Raw genomic sequence first — 5,450 nt, forward strand, 5'->3', positions numbered from 1 at the left:
TAACTCTGTTCACCAAGACTTACATAGATAGGAAAAAATTACTTAACTTTTTTTTTTGTTGCTAACTAGGATTTGAACCTTGATCTCCAAAGTTTTAACCTCTATAGGTCACACCCTTGAGTGTAAATTGTTCATCAACTTTTCTAACACCCAACCCATCCGGTTCAAGGAGGTATACCTCCCTCCTTGTCAGTCATCCCATCCCTCCAAATCGAATTTCAGATTAGTATATTCAGAGTGTTACAAAACTAAATCCAGAGTTGGGCAGTAGGCCAGCAAATTGTGTTCTCACAAACCCCAAGTGGGTAGAAAAAGGAAAGTATTTTTTCAAGAATACAGAACCCATGGCATACAAAACCAATTAGACACAAAAGAGAACTTTCAGCGTGCAGTATCTTAATATACATCAATGTCAACAAGAACAATTAATCAATTAAGATCTCTATCAACTTAGTCATGGTAGAACATAGCGCCCTCCAATAAATTCTGATGAACTCAATCAGCCCATTTGAATTTTAGGAACTAAAACACTTGACCAAATAAGGTGCTCCACTAGCTTGCCGCAACATGCAGCTGCAGAGCTTTCGTTTTCAACAATTGTTCTTTCGGCAATCCAAGAGCAAAAATTCAACCCACTGATGCCGCTGATTTCTGGTACTGCAGTGTCCAAACTAAGAATCCGAAGTGGTCAACATTCCCAATTTCCCATGTCTTCGAAAATCTAGAATATTATGGATTGCTGTTACTAGTTATGCAAGAAACAACTACAGTTATGTCATCAAGTTTTCCCCCGTGGTACTCAAATCCGGCCTCTTTGGCTGCATCAGAGAAAGGGGACGGCTTAGTTGGGTCCATTGCTCTTTGTTGTGCCAATACTGCTATCTTTTGAGCTGTCATCTGTGGCCCTAAGCCAGCTTCCACAGCATGAAGCACAACTCCAGTGATATCTGCATCATATAAATTGTCAAAAAGCCCGTCCGTACCAGCAATTACGACATCTCCTGGAGCAACTGCAATTTTAAACACCTCAGCCAAGCTAGGCAAATCACCAGCACTACTTCCCTCCAGTTGATATGGAAAATTAAAACCGTGCAGTTGTGCAGGAGATTTAAATATAGCAGATCCATGTCTAACCAACATAAATCCGCTATCTCCTAAATTAACAGCATAAAGATCTTCATCAGTGAGCGCAATAATACAAGCAGTCGAAGAACCTCTTGCTTTTGTTCTTATAGTGAGCTTTCTCAAGGACCTTGATTAGGTCGATGGAATCCTTAGGTTCCTCTTGTATCGTAGATATAGAGTTAGACATTAATTCACGGGCATATTCCCCTGCATCAATACCAAGATCAGCCCATCCACCGACCCCATCAGCTACACCTATAGCTTGTGCAGGGCCATAAATAAAATGGGCATCCTCTCCACCAATTTTTACTTTAGCGGGATGAGGCAGGTAAAATGATCCCGAATTCAGCTTCAGGTGTATCTTTCCTTCAGAAGAATCAGCAGTATTTGCAGCTTGTTCCTTTCCCTTAGAGTTATCAGAAGACAGACCAGGAGCAGAAGTAGTTTCAGAAGAGAAATGCGCAGGTGATAAAATGCGAAAACCTTTTAATCCAAATCCTTTGTATGGATTGGAATTACCCCTCCTCTTTGCAACACTAGTTCTGAAATATTGAGATAACAGGAAGTTTTGGGGCTTGTCTTTATTTCTCAAACTAATATTGGCTTTTCTAAGATTCTCAATGCTTCTATTGCTGTAAGAGACGGTGCTACTATTTACTGACAAACCATATTGTAGGCGCCTAGCAGTCATATTGCCAACAAAATGACCAATATTAGAAGTTCTTGAACCACAAACAGCCATTTTGCTACGTGACTATCAATGCCAGGAGAAGCTCCGCTTGCAATTCAGGGTGTAAGGTTCTGCAAAAATAATCACTTCTTAAAAACCTAACATGGTCTCATGTGAAGTAGATAAAGCATGCATATGTGAAGTACACTAGATAAAGCATGAATATGTGAAGTACAGTAAACAGCAAGACTCAAACTCGCAGCTCCCTCTAAGTTAATCCCGAAATCTCCCCTTCTCCCCAACAACTCCCTAATAAAGTTAAACAACACAGAGAATGCAGAGAGCTAAGAAAAAGTGAACACCTTGTTTATTTCAATGACGGAGAAATCTGTCTGGGGCCAACCCGTAGGACCAACTGCAACCATTGTAACTCAGGGATAATGGACTCGACCTTCTACCCTTCTGCACTTAAATACCAGGCCTAGTTCGCATGGCACAGGACTTGAACCTGTGACCTAAATCACAAATCCCTCAACCTTTGCCACTTGAATGCCTGTTAATATGAACAAAAAAGTGTTTTTAAAATTCTTACAAGCAAGAAGTTCCTGTACAAAGACCATATGTCTGTTGCACAATGAAACATATTCCATAAGGAAACAAAGAATCTAAGACTAATTCCAAACTTCAATCCAACAAATTTAGTAGAATGTAAATTCTAACGTAACAACAAAATAATCAAATCCAGAGCCGGCTGGAGCCTGAGGCCGCCACTAAGGCAATGGCCTTAGGCCCCCAAAATATTTAGGGCCCCAAAATCTTTAAATAATACGTATATATAATATTTAATAATTATGTATTATTGATTGAATTTTTAAATCATTTGGTTAAAATAGTTATAACTAAAAGTTTTACACATCTTAAATTGTAGTTACTAGTTATTTCATGTCTTCAAAGGCCACACCAGCCCTCATAACCCACAAGAACCTGAGAACAATTCCCTACTCTTTTACTCACAGATGAAGGATAGTGATGCTCACGGACTGCAGCAGTCCTTCAACTCTGTCTGCAGAGTCACAATCTCTTTTCCCTGGAAGAAGGGCAACGGTGGCCCTTTACTACTAACTTGTTTGTTGAATTTTGCAGGTACACTTGACAGGTCTAGATCATTGATGCACTTCCAAGGTGTGGTATTAGCATCCCAGATGCTCAGTCTGTTGAAAGTACATCAATCCTCCTGGGCTGTCTCCATGATCATGCAAATTTGGCACACATACAACATTCATACACTGCTGATAGGATCCTTGGGAACATGCTTAAGTGTTCCAACCTATCTGACCACTATGCTACATCAACAGGCAACTCCCAGGGCACCACTACTGCATATTCTAGGTGCAGAATGCATCACACTTGCCCTCTATCATCAGCAGCACATCATGCCCTCTCCTGTGCATCTGGACACATAGTTGAGGCATTTTCATGGACACCCAAGAGGTTACACAACAGGCAGCTAATGCCACCAATGCAGTGCTCCATCAATTCTGTCAATGGCATCACACACAGACAATTCACGGCTCATTCTCCTTTGGTCACTCATATGCTTCTCTTCAGATTGGCTTTCCTTCTTAGCAATGCTAAAGCTATGATGAATATAGGTTCTTTGTGCTATAGAACTACTCCCCACTCATGGTTGTACATTTGTTTTTTGTCACTTGGGGGTAGTTAGTTCATTCTTTAGGTATAGTTTCTCCGGTAAATGGAAGGAGTCCTTCCATCCTTTTTGCATAGTTGACCTAGGTTACTTTTGTTTTTGGGGTCCAGTTGCTAATCCAATATGGAAAGGCATATGGCACCATTTTATAGGTCTAACTTCACTCAGTGTACAGGTTTCAATTGATTGTCACTTTTGGACAATCAATTGGTTATCCACCATAGTTTTGGAGGTAAGGTTCATGTCCCCCTCCGTTGCTGTACTAGTTGATTTCTTATTTATAAAAACTAACCATAGGCACAATGCCTAGTGGATTTGATCCCAAAAAAAAAAAATTCGTCCCAACTTGAATCGACTTACAATGTTAGTTTAGAACAATTTTTCTTAATTCTTTGAGTGCCTTTGCAGATATGTTTCAAGCTACTTTGATAAGTAACTATTAAAATTCATCCTTAACACTGAATGACTCTTGAAACATAGCAGTTACTACAGTATTATTTATTTCAACTTATATTTAGAAGAAAAAGTGTTAAGAGAAACTGTATAAGTAGAAGAATACTCTAATTGGCAAAATCAATCAGTTAAAAAGTGTTAATTCAATTACCGTTAACAATTTCTATATCAGTTGCCTCGGTTGAAAAAGTTTTTCAAAACTAAATCAATAAAGTTCAACATGATAACACAAGAGAGATTAAACAAATTGGTTGAAAAAGTGTTAAGAGAAACTGTATAAGTAGAAGAATACTCTAATTGGCAAACTCAATCAGTTAAAAAGTGTTAATTCAATTACCGTTAACAATTTCTATATCAGTTGCCTCGGTTGAAAAAGTTTTTCAAAACTAAATCAATAAAGTTCAACATGATAACACAAGAGAGATTAAACAAATTGGTTAGACATTGGCAATAATTAAAACTGATTATAACTTCTTTAGATTTCGATAAATTATAAGAGTAAAAAAATGATTAAAAAAATTTAAGGCCTCACTTTTTATTTTCGCCTTAGGCCCCATATTACGTCGAGCCGCCCTTGATCAAATCTAATGCAAGGCTATGTGACCCAACAAGCAGACACATACATTAGGATTAAAAATGTCCTCTTTATCCTTATCAAGCTAACAAGAAATTACTAGCAGATTAAAGGAAAAAACTACAAAAACGGATAAAACAAAATAATAGTAGTAAGTTACAACTTACAAAGAACAAGTTATGAGCTTTCCCCCTTGTATTATTCACAATGCTTAAATAAGTAAGAAATGACGTAAGAAAGAGGGACGGTATCAGACATTACCTGAAAAATGTTTTCCTTATCGCCAATGGCAGCAGCTTTGCTACAAAGGTTGGGGTTTGGAGGGGGGTTTTGTGTGTGTGTGTTTGGGGGGGGGGGGGGGGGGGGGGTTGGCGCTAATGCAAAACTGCAGCTGCTTCTATTTTGGTTTTGGGTGGCAAGAATTAGGAGCAAGTTGAACTGTTGAAGTTTTACCCCGTTGCCGTTCCATTTTTCTTTTTCTTTTCTATCTTTTTTTCGTGTCAAATGGAAGAGTTGAAAGGGAGTCAAATGAGTTCGATCGGTGTCCGGTACCAAAATTTGAGAAGATGAAGATTTATTGAGTCAATATAGACTAAACAATGTATCATAACTCAAATTGCTACGTAAAAATCAAATTTCATTTATATTGTGTATTATTACTAAATTCAAAAAGGTTTTATCTTTTCTTACAAAAGAAAGTGAGTTAACTATAAGGAGAAAACTACATAACATATCAAACAATTCTTTTACAAAAAAATTTTATGAATCAATTTACGTACTCCAAGTTGAAGTTGGGAACTGTATGGGTAAAAACTTCATTTGACATATTTGACCCGGCCAACTATAATAAAGCCTACAACGGTGGTGACGCGTCGAGATGACTCCAAAAGCTCGAGGTCAAAGGTGAAGGATAAAGTTGT

At 38.2% G+C, this 5,450-nt stretch overlaps 1 pseudogene; it reads right to left on the minus strand.

The window, feature by feature from the left end:
• Positions 1-280: 280 nt before the first annotated feature.
• On the minus strand, positions 281-5,068 carry LOC104103017 (probable protein phosphatase 2C 55; annotated as a pseudogene).
• Positions 5,069-5,450: the final 382 nt, after the last annotated feature.

The sequence above is a fragment of the Nicotiana tomentosiformis genome, chromosome 6, assembly GCF_000390325.3.
Source record: "Nicotiana tomentosiformis chromosome 6, ASM39032v3, whole genome shotgun sequence".
Lineage (NCBI taxonomy): Eukaryota > Viridiplantae > Streptophyta > Magnoliopsida > Solanales > Solanaceae > Nicotiana > Nicotiana tomentosiformis.